At 38.1% G+C, this 18,267-nt stretch overlaps 1 protein-coding gene and 1 pseudogene across 4 annotated transcripts in view; one reads left to right on the forward strand and one right to left on the reverse strand.

Annotated features, from left to right (window-relative positions):
- Positions 1-18,267, forward strand: part of WWOX (WW domain containing oxidoreductase) — a 1,215,541-nt gene that overhangs the window by 234,083 nt on the left and 963,191 nt on the right. The window lies entirely within an intron of this gene.
- LOC110193196 (protein LZIC pseudogene) lies at positions 118-8,077 on the reverse strand (annotated as a pseudogene).

Raw genomic sequence — 18,267 nt, forward strand, 5'->3', positions numbered from 1 at the left:
AATATATGTATGTGTGTGTGTGTATGTATATATATATATACATACACACACACACACACACACACACACATAATTTTTTAACTTTAAAACTTGCCAAGTAAGGGCTTTGTGCCCAGACTAGAGATCAGTAGAGACTTGCTCAAACAAGCTGAGGGCAGCAGCAATATTTGTGGACAGGAAGACTTCATCATCTGTAGCCAGCTTCTTTCAAAACTTCTGTAGGGTGGATAGTATTTCTAACTTCAGTTGTGTGGACAAGTCTCTTTCCAGTTTTCTTACCTTCAGATCTCTCTCTGTCTTTGCCAACGTTGTCTGAAACTGCCTTGAATGTTCCTTTACAAATAATAGGGTAAACTTGAATGTTTTAAAGGCCTAGTGGAAGACCACCTGAATAACCAGTTACAGTCCACTTAGTTCATCTACAAAAATCATCTTTCCAGGCATGATTTTCTTCAGCAAATCATAAACTCACTCAGCTGTTCCAAAGTTTGTTTTCTGGTTTCTTCATATTCTTCTGCTTCACATTCTCTGCATTCTCTTCCAGATCTTGTGACTGCTGTATTAGTCAGTCCAACTCTTCTAAGTTCTATTTTACTTTTCTTATCTCTGTCTTTCCTTTCAAATGAAGCCATTTGAATCTTTACCTACAGAGATAGATAAATGTGCCTGAAGCGTCCAGCAGGATGGCCATCATTCCGACCCCATATGATAGATTTTAATAAACATTTGTAGGTTTGATTCTGTTGGGTGTAATAGCCAGTAGGGAGCCATCAGAACAGGGGAGTCACAGGACAAATTAGTTTTTTAGAAATTAATAGCAAATGAGTTAAAGGAAGGGAGACACTAGAGACAGAGAAACCAGGTAGGAAGCAATTGCGGTAATCTAGGCTAGGGATAATTAGGTTTTGGACTAAGATAGTGAAATGGGAATGGAAAAACAAAGGTATTGATATCAGTGGAATTTTAAATAAGGAAATGGGTCTTTGGGATAGAATAGATATATAAGATGAGGGAGGGAGAGGGAGAGAAAGAGAGAGACAGAGAGAGAGACAGGGTGGGGTAGACATAGAATCAGACAGGAAAAACAAGAATAAGATTCATAGCTGAGGAACCCAAATTCAAATCTCAGCTCTTTTACTTAAAATCCATTTGGCTTTGGGCAAGTCCCATTATTTCTGTGCTTCGGTTTCTTCATCTGTAGAATATGGGGGTCAGACTAGATGTTATCCCAGGCCCTTTCCAGCTCTAAATCCTCTGATCCTATATATACAAGATAACTCCAGTATTGTTTGGGATTCTAGAAGATTGGTGATGCCTTCAACAGAAATGTGAAATTTAGGTTAGGAAACCAGTAGAATGGACAGAGAGTAGCAGGAGACATGCTGGCATTTTGGAAATAGCACAGAGTGTTATCTGGAATCTTGCTCTGCATTTGCCACTAACTAGCTGTGTAACCTCAGACAAATCCTTTTCACTTTTTCTGTGCATCAGTTTTCTTTCCTGTAAAGTCAGTGGTTTGCAGTAGGATAATCTCTCCTGTCTTATCTAGCCCCAAAATTCCATGATTCTACAAGTTTTTGCCATTAATGTGCTCCTTTCCACAGTATTTAGAGTAGTATGATTAAAGCAACTTCTCTTCTTGCCATCTTGGTTTGTTTTTTTCTTTCTGAGAAAGATGTAATGGGAAAATCAGGACATGAACTAACTAATTCAATACAAATATACAAATCCAGTAGGACAATTCTTAACTCAGTAATGACATGCAAATCTTTAAAAAAAAATGACATCTATATAATGAAAATAGAATACTTTAACAACAATCCTAAAATATAAGGCACACAATTATTCCTGAAAAGAGGATTGCAATTGATTAACTGTCTTAGGGCCTGTGGGGCCTACTTTGGCAAGGAGCTTTATAGAATTCTTATCTAGTAGGGGGAGGGAAGAAGAAAGATGGAGAGAGGGAAAGGGGGAAGAGAGAGAGGAGAGAGAGAGAGAGAGAGAGAGAGAGAGAGAGAGAGAGAGAGAGAGAGAGAGAGAGAGAATGAGAATGAGAATGAATGAATTTTCTATTGATCTCTTTATAGAGAGAAGTTGAGGGACCCCTTCTATTCCCTCTGCTTTATCTTTCAGAAAAGTCTGCTACTCTCTCATAGCCAACTAGAAAGCTGGAGAGAGGAGCAATCTTCATAGCACTAAGAGGTTACAGCTTTTACCTGGAATGGAAAAGAGAGAAGAAGCAAGGTTTTTTAGTGTAATAACTTCAAGAGACCTAATGCTTCTGGTCATGTATTCTTCTGCTAGGATATTCATCAGATCTTCTCTCTTTAGGGTGAAGAAATAACTTTTCTTCATTTGAAGCCCTTCCCAAAGTAGAATCAGTTTTGGCCCAAGAATGACTTGCTCCCCTTTGTAAACAGAAAGCTGCCTAATGATTCCAATCTGTACTGATGTCTATATTGATGATAAAAATTTTGAACCCAAGGGTACCCTTTCCATTTATGATTTTTATGATGGAATATTAACACCCTCCAACCCCAGTCCCATAAGCATTTGTGGACCTTTTTTTTTTTTAGGCTAGAGATAATGTGAAGAAATGTTTGCTCCCTCCTCTTTTAGCATTGTCTATAGTCAATTATGATATTTGCAAGGATGGCAGAGATGAGGAACCCTAATTACAGTCTTCCCATTGTTGAGTTGATCACTAATCAATCAAAAAATATTTATTAAATGCTTATTATGTACCAGGCACTGTGCATACAAATCATAATGCCTGCCATATCAAAAAATCATGCCTATTGTCTGTCTAATTGTCTCTGAATTAATATGTCTTCTGGAAATGAACAGGAAGGCTCATACCAGTGAACAGACTAACATCGAGAGAGAGAAAAAGATACAGTTATATTCATTAACACAGTCTCAACTGGCACTACATTACTTGCCTTAATTGAAGTTTTATTTCACTGTATCAGCGTTCTGTTTATGGGGCAGTGATCTTTCTATTTGATTGTGTGTATATTCTCAGTGATTAGCACAGTGACTGGCAGATAGTAAGCACTTAATAAATGCTTTATCTAATCTATTATACCTACATAGTAAAGTCAAAATTGATGAAACATGTTCTGTTGCACAGGTTAGGACATGAATTTGGATGGACAGCCTAGAGAGCTTTCCATTAATTTTTGTATCTGGGAAAGATAGCCTAAATGGACAAGGAATTGGGTGCAGAGTCAAAAAAGACTTTCTTCAGGAAATTGCAAAGCTCCTTTTTTGTTGAGTTTTTTATATTTTCTGTTTCTTACATCACCTTAGTTATCCCAAGTGTACCTGTCTTCCCCATCCCAGTTAACCATACTGTATGACAAATATTATTTTTTTAAGAAAGAAAAAAAATCAGCACGACTGATCAATACATGGAAGAAGTCTGAAAGTGTGTGCAATGTGTAACACCTGTGAACCTCCCAGCTCCATGAAGGGCAAGATTAGGGTGTCTCCTCATCTTGCCTCATCAGTAACAGTCCTGCTTATTCTTTATAAGTTTGTAATATTTATTTATGCGTGTGTGTGTTTGTGTTGTAGTTACTGTGTACATTGTATTCTTGGCTCTTCTTACCCTACTCTGCATCAGTTTATGTAGATCTTTCCATGCTTCTCTGTATTTATCATATACATCATTTCTTACAACACAGTAATATTCCATTACCCTCATATACCACAGTTTCTTTAGTAATTTTCAATTGATGGAGATCTGCTCTGTTTTGAATTCTTAGATGTCACAAAAAGTGCTGATATAAATATTTTGGAATATATGAGGACTTTCTTCTTCTTATCAGTGGCTTTGTTTAGGTATAAGCCCAGTAGTGGAGCCTTTGGTTCTTCACTGCTCCTTTAATATTCACATGCTTCTTTTGGAAACAGTGGTCTGTCATTTTGATACCAATATTTAAGCAGTTGTTGTTTGACTGTGATACATGGAATACAATTCTCTAAGCAATTGAAAATGAATATCACACAAAGGGACATGAAGTGGTGAATAGTAAGTATTAATTGCTTGCAGTATATATCCACAGAGGAACTTTGAAAAACAAAAGCAAAAGATGTCATCAGGAAAATATATGAGAGGAAAAATAAAAAAAGAGCTGGACCCAGGAGGGAGTAGTGCCATGAAAACCAAGAGAGGAAAGAATATCCGTAAAAAGAGGGTCATCAACACTGTCAAAGACTTCAGAATTGTCTAGAAGGATGAAAATTGAAAAAAGGTCATTAGATCACTTTTGCAGCTGAGTGGAAGGTGGACTGGGGTGGGAAGAGACTCAAGACAGGGGGCCCCACCATCGTGCTATTGTAATAGTTCAGGCATGAGGTCTTCAGGGTCCGTATCAGGGATGTGTCAGTCTCAGGGGAGAGAAGGGGGGTATGTATGCAAGAAATTATGAAGGTTGAAACAAGAGGACTTGGCAACTGAATAGATGTGGAGCGTGAGAGGAAGTGAAGAGTCAAGGATGATACTAAGGTTTCAAGCCTAACTAACTGGGGGGGGGTGGTAATGCTGTGGACAATAATAGTGAAATTCAGAGAAAGGGTTTGGGAAGGAGAAGTTAATGAGCTGAATTTTGCACATGTTAAGTTTAGGATGTCTCTGGAACATCCAGTTCAAGATATTCTGTGGTCAATTTGAAATGATGCATTCTGGAGGGAGAGAGAGAGGTTAGGGTTGGAAAACAGATTTAAGAATCATCTGCACAGATTGAATCTATGGTTCCTGGTGAGATCACCAAGAAAAATATAATCCAGAGAGAAGAGAAGAAAGCCTATGCCAGAGCCTTCAGGGATAGCCATAATTAGTGGTAGTGACATGGATGAAAATCTAGCAAAGGAAATAGAAAGAGCAGTCAGATAGGCAGGGGGAGAACCAAGAGAGAATAATGTCCAGAAAACCTAGAGAGGAGACAGTATCAAAGAGAAGAAGGTGATTTACAGTGCAAGCATGTTCATGAAAGTCAAGAACGAAGCCATTTAGAGATGATTGGTAACTTTGGAGGGATCGTTTTTAGTTGAATGATGAGGTCTGAAGCCAGACTGCAGAGGTAAGAAGAGAGTAAGAGGAAAGGGAATTGGAGATGGCCTTCTTTAGAAGATTAGCCATGAAGACTTTTGTGCATCAGTGAATCAAGTGAGGTTTTTTGAGGATGACATAGATATGGACATAGTTGTAGGCAGTAGGTAAGCAGCCAATTGGTAGAGAAAGACTGAAAATATGTGAGAATATAGTGATGATAGTGGGAGTGATGTTGTAAAAGACTGGATGGAATAGGATATGTGAATGAGTGGTTTCTTTTGGTAAAATAGGAACAAAGGAGGAGATAGAAGCAGAAGGCATTTGAGTGAAATGAGATGAGGAGAGGGGAAGAAGGAATTCTCAGGAAATGACCTTTTCAGTGAAATGAGGCAATATTCTGAGCTAGGGGAGGGGAAAGAAGGTAACTTATGGGAGATTTGAGGAGTAATGAAAAGGTCTGGAAAAGATGCTGTGGTGAGTGGAATAGTGAATTGGTTAAGGAGCTACAAAAGGATCGTCTTATTGCAGTGAGGGCCCAGTTTAGATTATTTACCATAACTTTGTTGTGGATGTACTCAGCATGGTTTCATGATTTTTCTCAGGTTTGTTTAGCAGCATGTGAGTTGTAAAGAGGAGATTGGCATGACATAACAGTTGAATGAGGAAGATTATTTGGACAGAGATATGTAATTGAAGTGGGTAAACCTTAGGGGAAGGTCTGTTATGAAACTATTATAACAGTCTAGTCAGGGAGGCCCTGGACTGAGGTGGTGTCTGTGTGAAGGAAAGGGACTGATTTGTGAAACACTGTTGAGATGGAGTCCACATTACTTTATGGTTGATTGGATTTGGAGATGAAGGGAATTAAAGACAACCTCCAAGTTTTTGACCCTTGTTGACTAGAATGATTTGCAGCACTTTCCTAATTGTTTTTTTTTTTTCCCTCCTGGAATGATTTGCAGTGCTTTCCTATTTTTTTTTTTCCTCCTGGATTCCATTTACTTGGTACTGAAAGATCCTCCAGTAGCTGGTACCCTCCTGAAATCCCTTTTTATTTTCCTGAATATCTGTTGTTTTCATTCAATAGAATGTAAGTTCCTTTGGGTACTGTTTTATTTCTGTCTTTATATCTACAGTGTCTATCATAATGCCTGGCACAGATAAGGCATTATAGAAATGCTTGTTAAATGGAGAATGAGATTTTTAAAATGTAATTATGACCTCTACCTTCCTGGGTGATACCAGCCTTCTTTTATGGGTTTAAACCCTCAAATTCCTTTGCCAGCTGAGATTATAAGGGATATGAAATCTCCTAGGAACAGAATCTCACCAACTAAAATGCCACCTTCAGGGGTCTTGGGGATGCTGAAGATAATACAAAAAACCTGACCTCATTTTCTTGTGCTCACATAAAGGCTTAGCCCTGCTTTTACACAGGAGAATCGTAAACTTCTCTGGTTTCAATAGAACCTCAGAGACCATCTAATTCAATCCATACCATAGCAGGGTTGCTGGCCACAGTGTCCCTAACAAGCGATCTTCCCCCCTCTGCTTGAAGACCATTGGTGACAGGGACTTCGTTACCTGTGGAGGTATCCTACCATTTCAGTAGCTTCCCTATTTAGGATTTTCCCCACTTTTATTAAGTTTAAATCGTCCTCTGTAATTCACTCTATACCTTCCCCTCAAACACATAGGCGTACTTGCAGATATGTACAAAGACACACACACACACACACACACATGCACAGAAATACCTACACCTCTGTTGTACCTAATTCTTTCTTCTAGCACTAAGAAAGAGATTTCTTTTTTTTAACCAGTGCTCTTGCACTGGTGAGACCTTGAAGGATAGGTAGGAAGGATGTCAAAGAAGTTGAGATGTGGGTGATAGCATTCCAGATACAGGCAGCCATGGAAATGTAGTTGTGCTATCAAGAAAGTGCCCAGGAATTGCTGGTAAGTATTCTTATAGGTTACACCGAATTATGCCAAATATATTTCCTATTACTGATTTGGTTGGCTATGCTTAGAGCCACCTGAGTTCCTATACAGGACTATATCATTTGCAGATTTTCTAATCTGCTTCACAAAATGCTGGCACTTTTACTTATAGTAATAAAGAGACCCTCGAAGAAGATGAAGCATACTTTTTGAGGTGGATTAAGGATTTTTGCATGTTTTCATTATTTCAATTAAGATGTCATAGTAGATAATCTTTTACATGTCATTACACTGCCAGGAATATCATGTTGAATTTTTTTTATGTCACAGGTGGGTCTAATTACCCTTGATTAATGCACTGTAAAACTTGATAGAATATATACACTACACGGAACAATTAAATAAACCAGAATCATATGTTATTCTCAGCACCATATCCCAAAGCTGCAAGATCATTGGGATGGTTCATGTTGCATGTAGCATGATTTGACTCCAGGTTAGCTGCTCCACAACCCATTGTTTTAATATAGTGGGTTGTGAGGCATGGAGGAAGCTAGGCTTGTGCCACTGACTTAATAATTTGGTGACTTGGCAGCTACTAATTTGGATGGGCCTTCATTATCAAAGGCCCTGTCTTTATCTAAAATTTATTAGTAGACTTCAAACCTGCTTGCCAGCTCACTAATGGAAGCCATTTGAATCAATTCTCTCAGATAATTTAAACAGTATTTCAATGTATATTGTTGAACCAGAAAGGATTTGCAGCTGGTAGTTAGTTAATTATTTATTATCCTTTTCATAAATACTTTCCCATTTCAAAATACCTGAAAAATGCTTAAGCACTTTAAAAAGTATGTTCAGATGGCTAATTTGAAAAATATCACAGTATTAGTTTTCACTTATGTCAGTTATGAAATATTTGTCTATCAAGGTGATTGTTGTTTTGGGATTTTTTTCAACAGAAATTATGTGTACCATGTCAGGGATCTGACAGTTTTCACCGACTGATATAAACAAACAAAAAATTCACCTGGACGAAGAAACACTTTTATCTATGTCTGTTTTCTCTAACATCCTACCGTAAGGGACTTAAGGAAAGTTTTTGCTAACTGCTATCTTTCTCTGAATATTTTGGATTACAAAACCTTTTTTTTAGGGTGGGCTAGGCTTTTTTCTTTTTTGATGCCTTTTCAGAGTGAGTTGCAGTTTTACATACAATTTCTAAATCATTATTATTACTGCACGTTGGCTATAAATGTTTTTTTTTTTAGTTCAATGAGTGCATTTACTTTCTGGCATTTGTCTACTCCTAGGGAGCTCTGGCTAACCCCAAAATGATGCATTAGAGAGAATAGCAAATAAAATAGAATTTGTAAACACTGTTTTTTTCTCCCATCTCATTCTTAGATGCATAAAACACAATCGTCAAAACCCCCAAAACAAACAAGAAATTCTGCTCTTAACAAATCTTAAATAACTTTCCCTTCTGCTTACTTCACTTCATTCCAATAAACATTCTTAAGTACCTGCTGCTGTAAGGCACTGTGGTATACAAAGACAACAATAAAAAAAAGTGATTTCCTTCCCACTTAGAACTTACATTCTACTGTGCAATACAACACTGAAAAATATATGTTGTTTTAGATCAAATAGTTTTTTTTCTGGAAGAACCTATTATTAGTCTAGTATCATCCTTAAGACATTTATTCATCAAACATTTATTAAATACCTAAGGTATGTAAGGCATAAGGATACATGAAGATAATTAAGACAAAATACTGGCTCTCAGGTTGCTTGGATATTGTAGGTAGAAATAAGACATACACGCAAATAATGATAATACAAACTGGAATGTGATAATTATACATACAGAAAAAACAAGTGGATGAAGAATTCCTGTAGTTTTGACTATGATATGAAATTTGAGAGACAAAGTCTCTCAAATGAGAGCTCATCTCTCATAATATATATGATATATATGTATGTGTATATATTAAATATATTAGTTAAATATTGAGGGATAAGTTATATTAACATATACTTATATCTATAATATATACACACATACATACATACACACTTATTGGGGTGTTTTTAAAATTTTTTTCTTTATTTTTTAAAAATTAATATTTTATTCCTCCCAATTACATATAAAGACAATTTTTAACATTCTTTAAAATTTTATTTTGAGTTCCAAATTTTCTCCCTTTCTCCCTCTCTCTCCTTCCTCCTATCTGAGATAGTAAGCAATTTGATATAGATTATACATGTGTGATCATGCAAAACATATTTTCATATTAATGATGTTGTGAATGAAGACAGACCAAAACAAAAAAAAACATGAAAAAAATAAAGTGAAAAATAAATATGCTTCAATCTGCATTTAGACTCCATCAGTTCTTTCTTAGGATGTGGATAGCATTTTTTTTTTTATATCATGAGTCCTTTGGAATTGTCTTGGATCATATTGCTGAGAATAGCTAAGTCATTTACAACTGATCATTGTACAGTACTGCTATTACTGTGTACAGTGTTCTGGTTCTACTCACTTCACTTTGCATCAGTTTGTGTACATCTTTCCAGATTTTTCTGAAATCCGACTGCTCATCATTTCTTATAGCACAATAGTATTCCATTACAATTGGGGTGTGTGTTTAGATAGCACAAATGTGCAGAGTTACTTAGGTTTAGAATGAAATGAGAAGAGAGAGAGAGGGCTGTGTCTCCCTTTTCATACTGTAGAGTTGTCTTAATGATCCCAAGCTTCTGCCTAAAAAAAAGGTTCAGTATTTTAATACCAATATTATGGTGGTGTTACATGACTAAGATTTTTCAACTACTACCGTCTCTGACAAAGTGAAGTTGATGCTTATCAAAAGGGCAATGGAGGTGGCATGAGCTGTATAAAGCACATTATACGCAAGGGATTATTGAGAAGTGGTTCAAAAGATGTTATCAAGGAAATGTGTAATTGGAAAAGAAGATAGGCTAGTCATGTGGCAAGAGTGAGAATTAACAGAATGATTGCTGTGTGCTGCATTGATACCCTAACTATGTCAAAGGAAGTTGATGAAGGTTCCCAGAATGTTGTGTGAATACCCTACAGTGATCTTCTTGGGGGGAATAGACAGTTGTTCAGCATGGGCAGGCATAGATGTATTACATTCTCTATTGCTGGAGGGAATACCCACATCACATCTATGACATCCATTGGAGTATTGTAATACAGCACAGAGCATTAGATCAGAGAAGTCTGTAATTGTCAGATAACATGAAATAAATAACCTACAACTGGTAGAGTTAAAGAAGACTTCATGCGAGAGTAGGAGGCAGTATTGTGAGCTAAAAAAGCCTTCAACTTGAAGTCAGAAGATCTGAAGTGGAATATAGCATTTGTCATTTCCTAGCAGTACCACTGTGGACAATTTACTTAACCTCTCTGACTCTTAGTTTCTCTTGTCTAAAATGAAGATCCTTTACTTGGAAGGAATCTTGATGTCCATCGGTTCCATTCCCTTCTTGAGCAAGAATCTCTTTTTCACCATTCTTTAAAAATGGTGATTCAGCCTCCTCAGGATGACCTCCTTTAACAGGAACTTACTGATTGTCAGGCAGTCCATTCTCGGTTTTTTTTTTCCATGGCTCTAATTATTAGGAAATTCCTCTTTAACTGGAGCCAATATACTATCTTCTTTGAAGGACTATTATGAGGAATGTGCTGTATAACCTTAAATGCATACACACACACATATGTGTGTGTGTGTATATATAAAATGTATCTACATGTGTATGTATGTGTATATACATACATACATACATATGTATACACTATACATATCTAATGACATTATTTTAACTAGGTCATGAATGAAGTGTTGGATATCAAAAACAACAGATATAGGAAGAAAGAGGGACAGGCATTTCAGGCTTAGCAAACTATATAGTAGTCACAGGTATTCAAGTGACAAATTAATCAACAACAGCTTTCTAGAGATAGTTAAGTCAAGTTACACAGCCACCTATTTGTTTCAATGTGGCCAGTTATCTTGTATTTATTAAGTGTTTACTGTATATTAGGCATTGTTAAAGGAGATAGAAGAACAAAACAGTTTGTGCCCTCAAGGTGCTCACTTTCTGAAGGAGAAGACAATGTATAAACCAATATAAAAATGAAGTGATAGATATAGAAATGTCTATATTTTGTATATTTGTGTGTATGGAGAGAGAGGAAAAGAGAAGGAGGAGAGAGAGAGAGACAGAGAGAGAGAGAAGTGGGGGAGAGTGATTGTATAGCTGGAAAGTGAGAGAGAAGGGCAAGCAGTATGTGGGACCAGAATGTGGGATCTGAGTTGAATCTTGAATGAAGCCATAGAAAGTTTAGAGCAGCAGTTCCCAAATTATTTGGTCTCGAGACTACTTTACACTCTTAGAAATTATTGAAGACATTTTCCACCCTCAAAGTTGGTTTATGTGAGTTATATCTATCTATATTTACCATCTTAGATATAGAAATCTCTTTGTATTATTAGGAAAATAATTTTGACCTTGTGGTCACCTTGAAAGGGTCTTGAAGAACCAAAGAGGTCCCTGGAACAAACTTTGAGAACTGCTTACATAGAAGTAAGATTGGAGAGCATTCTCAGGCATGGATGATGATCATTACAGAGCTGTGGAGATAGGAAATAGAGTGTTGTAAAAGAGGGACAGCAAGTATGTTATTGTATCATAATGGTAGTGCATAATGATAACAGTTAAGTGAAAAATACCAGGAGGGTGGTAAAAAGACTAGGCTATGAAGAGCTTTAAATGCCAAACAGAAAATTTTATATTTAATCTTGGAAGCAATAGAAAATCTCTACAGTATATTGAGTAGGGAGGTGACATGGTCAGATCAGCGTGGTCAGAAAATCACTTTGGCAGCCAAGTGGAGGATAGATTAGAGTAGAGAAAAAGTTGAGGCAGGGAGACTAATTGAAAGGCTATGGCAATAGTCCAGGCAAGAGGTAATATAGATCTCAGATGGCATGGTGGTTATTTGAATGGCAAGAAGACAAGAGATGTTGTAGAGGAAGATGTGACAAGATTTGATGATGGATTAGATATGTGTGATGAGAGCTAAGGAGTAGTGAAGGATGACACCAAGGTATAGACCTGGGTAAATGAAAGTATAATGATATCTTGGACATTAATGAGAAAGTTAAAAGTAGGATGGGTTTTTGGTGAAAGATAACGAGTTTTGTTTTGGACATGTTGTGCTTGAGATGTCTGATAGGTAGTTGATGATTTGGGTCTTGAATTGAGGAGAGAAACTTGGATTGAATGTGTCAAACTGAAAATCATCTGCATAGTGATCGTAATTGAACCCATGGAAGCTAATGAAATCACTAAGTTAGATTGTATAGAGCAGGGCTTAAACTTTTTCTACTCGCAGCCCCTTCTTAAACTGGGGGTTGTAGCCCATGGGGCGTCATGGAGCAAAAGGAAAGAAGATTCAGGCAAGAGCCTTGGAGACACTCTTGCTTAGTGGATATGACATGGATTCAGATCTAGCAAAGGAGACTGAGATTCAGTCACACAGATGGGAAAATATCTAAGACTGAGCAATGTTAAAAAAAAAAAAACTCAGAGGGAAGAGAGCATCAAGGAGAAGCAGGTGATCAGCAGTGTGAAATGCTGCAGTGGTTAAGAAGATTGAGAAATGGCCATTAGATTTATAATTGACATCACTTGTATCTTTGGAGAGAGCAGTTCAAGTTGAATGATAATGTTAGAATACAGGTTATAGAGGGGTTTGATAGAGAATAAGAGGAGAAGTGGAGGCACCTAATATAGATGGCTTTCCCAAGGAGCATATCTGTTAAGGGGAGGAGAGATATTAGGCAGAAGTTATCAGAGATGATTGGATCAAGTGGTCTTTTTTTTCTTCAGGGTAGGGGAGATATGGGATTGTTTGTAGGCAGCTGGAAAGGTGCTAATAGATAGGAAGATATTAAAGATTATCAACTGGAGAAGATGGGAGGGGATAGACTCAAGGGCTCATGTAGAGTAAATGACCTTGATAAACAGAAGGGCTTTTCATCTGCGATCAGAGGTAAGGAGAAAAGTGAAGGGAAAGATGACTGAGTGATATGTGATAAGAAGGAAGGTAGAAGGGGAAAATATCTGAGAATTGCCTTAGCTTTTTCATTGCAGTGTGAGGTAAGGTCCTCAGTTGAGAGGGTGTGTGTGTGTGTGTGTGTGTGTGTGTGTGTGTGTGTTTCTGAGTTCCATGGAAGAACTGAAAAAAGTTGTATTTGTGGGAGTGTCAATATGTATGTTGAAGTACTGTAGAATGAGGGGAGGAGTTGGGAAGTAGAGAAAAACCATCAGGCATTGAATTCATTGAGGAAGAAAGGATAATGTCTCAGGGGTCAGGAAATTGTAACCACTGGGATATGAATGAATAGCATGAATCTCAAATGAGGAGAATTTCAGTGATCATGGTAGAGACAGATTGAAAAATTGCAAAAGAAAACAAGTTTTGTGATTCCCTGCCCTGCAACTACTGAGTCTGGAGATAGGAGAGAAAGTGTAATTAGTTCTGGAAAACAATGGCCAGGGAAGCTATGTCATTAGAAAGGAGCAGTGTCTCAATGAGTGCCTAAAGATGGAAGAAATGAAAATAGAAGAGACTTAAAGATGAATGGAAGGTTGTTAATTATGTAGGCATTCCACAAGATACACTAAAAAGAAAGGGCAGATTTGGAAGGGGATATTGGGATGAGGTGTTAGGGGTTAAGGTTGATAGGAATTAGGAAGTGGGCAGTTGGGGATGTGTAAATACAGATTATTGGTTAGCCAAGGGTTCAGAATCTTTGTTATGAGGCCAGTATAAGAGATGGGACTCAGCTAACTACTGAGAAGCAGTTCTAGTCAGAGGATCAGTGATACGTTCCTTGAAGCCCCTGGAAGCTCTCCTCATATCAGGCAGGAGCAGGTAGAGAGAGAGAAAGCTCCAGCTTGGTGACAGAGATAGAAAGTAGAAGGAATCTTGTTCCTAGTATCCTGACCCTGGAGATAGAGCATGTAAAGAGAAATAGTATGAAATAAGATTGAGAAGGTAAGGCTGAAACCAAATTTTGGACGACTGTGTGAATGCTTGACTGAGGAGTTTGGCTTGTATTCAATAGGTAATGTGTAGCTGATAAAAGTTTATGATGAGGGGTGATGTGAAATGCTAATGGACTGAATAGTTTGAAGCCTATAAATGGAAAAACTGTTCTCAGTTATTTTGGTATCATTCTCTAACTTTATGGGACCATAAGATTTTAGACTTAAAGGAAAAGAAGGGAAGGGAATAAGCCTTTATATACTACCTACTAAGTGCCAGGCATGGTACTAAGTGCTTTACAAATATTATTGCATTTGATCTTCACAAAAACCCTGAGAGGTGCTATTATTATTCTTATTTTACAGGTGAGGAAACAGAAGCAAACAGAGGTTAAGTGACTTGCCCATAGTCACAGTTAGTAAGTGTCTGAGGCTGGATTTGAACTTACATCTTCCTGACTCTAGGGCAAGCTTTCTACCTCTTGTGCCACCTTGCCACATAGATGGTGATAATTAAGTAGAAAGATAACTAGGGCTAGTATATTACAATGTTCGTCTCTTGTAGGTAGAAAAACTGTGGCCAAAGAGAAGTGATTTACACAAAGCAAAATGGGTTGGAACTAGAGCCACTGTTCAAAATCAAATTTTAGTGATTGTACAGGTATAGCCTATATCAGATTGCACGCCATCTTGGGGAGGAGAAAGTGAAGGGAGGGGGAGAAATTTTAGAGCTCAAAATCTTATAGAAGTGAATATGGAAAGCTAAAAACAAATAAATTTTTAAAAGATCTTATTTTTAAATAATTGTTGAAAGAACATTATCGTGGGAGTCAGAGCACCTAGGCTTGAATCTCAGCCTCTTCTTAATACTAGATTTCCTTGGACAAGTCCCTTTCTTTATCTGGGCCTCAGTTTTCTCATTTGTAAAATGAGAGGATTTGACTAAATAATATTAATTTCCTTCAAGTTCTACATCTCAAGATCCTAATAATAGCCATAACTAACCAGCTCTGTTGCCTGCGCTAAAGATCCTATCACTTCTAAATGAGGACGTTTGAAGTCCTGGTGCAGGCCTTTGTCACTTCATGCCTGCACTGTTGCAGTGACCTGCTGGTGGCTATACCTGTCACAAGTCTCTCACCACTGCAAGCCATCCTCCACCAAAGTGATTTTTCTAAAGCATAGATCTCATCATATCACCTCCCATACTCAGTAAACTCCAGTGACTCCTTATTATTTCCAGAATCAAATGGAAAATCCTCTCTGTTCAGTGTTCAAAGCCCTTCATAACCTGGGCACCCTCCCACCCCTTTTCCAGTCTTCTTACACCTTACTCCCTTCTCTCCCTCAACATATTCTTCAATCCAGTGACACTGACGTGGCTATTCCACAAATAAGAAACTCTATCTCTAGGCTGTAAGCATATTCTGTCTGTCCCTCACATCTGGAATGCTGTCCCTCCTCATCTTCACCTGGTGCCTTCCCTGGCTTCTTTCAAGTCCCAGCTAAAATCTTAGTTTCTCCAGGAAACCATTCCCCAGCCCTCTTAATTCTAGTGTCTTCTGTTTGTTAATTATTTCTTATTTATCCTGTAGATAGCTTGTTTGTACATAGTTATTTGCGTGTTATCTCACCCATTAGATTGTGAGCTCCCTGAGTGCAGGGACTGACTGTCTCTTACCTTTCTTCATATCCCTAGACTTTAGCGCAGTGTCCGGCACATAGGAGGGGATTAAGAAAGGCCTTTTAACTATTTTGGATTACAAAATAACTTTTGATCCTTTGGTCGTCTTGAATGTGACTCCAGTCCTGATTCTCCAGCCTTTTACAAACACTTTCTCCCACAGGTGTCTTTCAAGTGTAAGCTCCTTGAAGGTAGGGATAGACTTTCTGTTTGCTTGTGTTTGTGTTTCCAGTGATTAGTGCAGTGCCTGGCGTATAGAAAGTGCTTAATAAATGCTCTGTCTCTCTGTCTAATGGCTATCTTTGGTCCATTACCCCATCAGCATAGGATTCCTCATCGTACTTGAGTTTCCAGTTGATTATAAGTGCTGGGTGTTTTGCTCACGGAGAAGGAATGAGTGCATGTATCTTGTCAGGAAAAATCACAGGCTGATGTAAATTCACTCTTGTCTTCTTCCCTGAAACGTAAACTCCATTCTGCTGAAGTTTCACATTCTTCTCTCTTTAGCAGGTAAATATTTATCACCTGGAAATGATATTTCATTATCTAGTTATTATTTGAAGCACTATGATAGCTAGCCAATTGTGGGAGTGTCACAGCACAGACTGTTTCCCAACTGCCTTTAGTCAGATTTACAGGAACCACTTTACACAAATTAGAATAATCACAGTTGTATTACATTTCCCCTTAAATTAGGGGAGGGTGAGCAGGATAGTGAGAGGGACTGAAAACTATACTATTCTGTGATTGGTTGAGGAAGCTGAGGATCTTCAGCCTGGAGGAGAGAAGACTGGCATATGGGATGGCTCTCTTCAACTTTATTACTGCCATGGTGTCATGTTGAAGAAGGGTTGGTATTACTTGGATGCAGAGCCAGAAGTGTGGCTGATGAAAGTTATAAGGAATCAGAATTTGCCTCCTTATACAACATGCTTCCTTCTAGTCAAAGCTATTCAACCATGCATTGGGTTGCCTGGGATTAGGGGTAGTGAATTCACTACCCCCAATAGTCCATCAAGAGAGATCTTCAGGCAGAAGTTTGACATACACTTATCAGGAATATTGTAATGGCAATTTTCACCCTCTCCTCCCCCCTTCATTTAGAGGTTGAATGACCTCTGATGTTGCTTCCAATATTTGAAAGCCATGGAATCTTTTAGACCCTTTCTTTATTAAAGGGGAGGTCATGTTGTCTGATTGTAAGGACCTTGGAATCAGGTAATTCTGTCATTGTTTCCACTCCTGGTGTCCTTTGATTTTGTTCTGTTTTGTTCTTTATCACATGAATACCTTTCAGTCAATCAATCAACTAGCCTACCAATAGGCAAAGCATTAATTAAGTACTATGTGGCATATTGAGGCTACAAAGACAAAAATGAGAAAAGTCCCTCTCCTCCAGGCACTTAGATTCCATCTATCATTGGCAGGTAGGTGATGTAGTGGATAGAGCGCTGGTCCTAGAGTCAGGGAAACCTGAGCTCAAATGCAGCCTCAGACTCTTACTAGCTGTGTGACCCTGGGCAAATCACTTGTACTGTTTGCCCAACTCTGTTTCCTCCTCTGTAAAATAAGGATAATAACAGCATTTACCTCGCAGGGTTGTTGTGAGGTTCAAATGAGATAACATTTGTGAAGGGCTTAGCACAGTGCCTGGGCGTAGTATTTCTTGTTGTACACTTGTGTCTGACTCTTCATGACCCCATTGGGATTTTCTTGGCAAAGATACTGGAGTAGTTTGCCATTTCCTTCTTTACCTCGTCTTTTACAGATGAAGAATTAAGGTAAGTAGGGGTAAGTGACTTGCCCAGGGTCACATACAGCTAGTAAGTGTCTCAGGCCAGATTTGAACTTAAGTTTTCCTGACTCCAGGCCTGGAACTCTATCCATTGCACTGCATACTTGGCACACAGTAGGTGGTTTATGATTTCTATTATTATTATTATTGTTTTTATTAGCACCTGAGGAGACAACATGTACATGTGTTGGGGATAGAATTTGGACCTGTGATTTTAATAGTATGCAAAGTTTCGAGGTGAAGATACTGGCTGTCAATGTAAATGTCACCTTCTCTGCAATTTAAAGTCTTAAGCAGTTTGTCTAGAGCAGTAAGAGGTTAAATGACTTGTCTAACATGACACAAGGTAGTTGTAAGAAGTACAACTTGCATCCAAGTCATCCTGGCTTTCGGAAATTCTCAATGTAGACAACATTCTCTGATAAGTGGATGGAATGGATAGATGGATAGCAAGCTAGCTAGATAAACGTACACAATGTGTGCAGAAGCAGCATAAGAGCTTTTTGGGGAACGTGGGAGAGATTCATAAGCATCTGGAAGAATCAAAAAAGGCTTTATATAAAGGGTTATACTGAATTTTGAAAGAAGGAATTCTCAGCATCCCGGGTCTGGAGCAGGGGTGGGGAACCTGTGGCGTCGAGGCCACATGTGGCCCTCAGTTCCTCAAGTGTGGCCCTTTAACTGAATCCAAACTTC

The sequence above is a fragment of the Phascolarctos cinereus genome, unplaced genomic scaffold (genome assembly GCF_003287225.1).
Source record: "Phascolarctos cinereus isolate Bilbo 61053 unplaced genomic scaffold, phaCin_HiC Scaffold_2;HRSCAF=192, whole genome shotgun sequence".
Classification (NCBI taxonomy): domain Eukaryota; kingdom Metazoa; phylum Chordata; class Mammalia; order Diprotodontia; family Phascolarctidae; genus Phascolarctos; species Phascolarctos cinereus.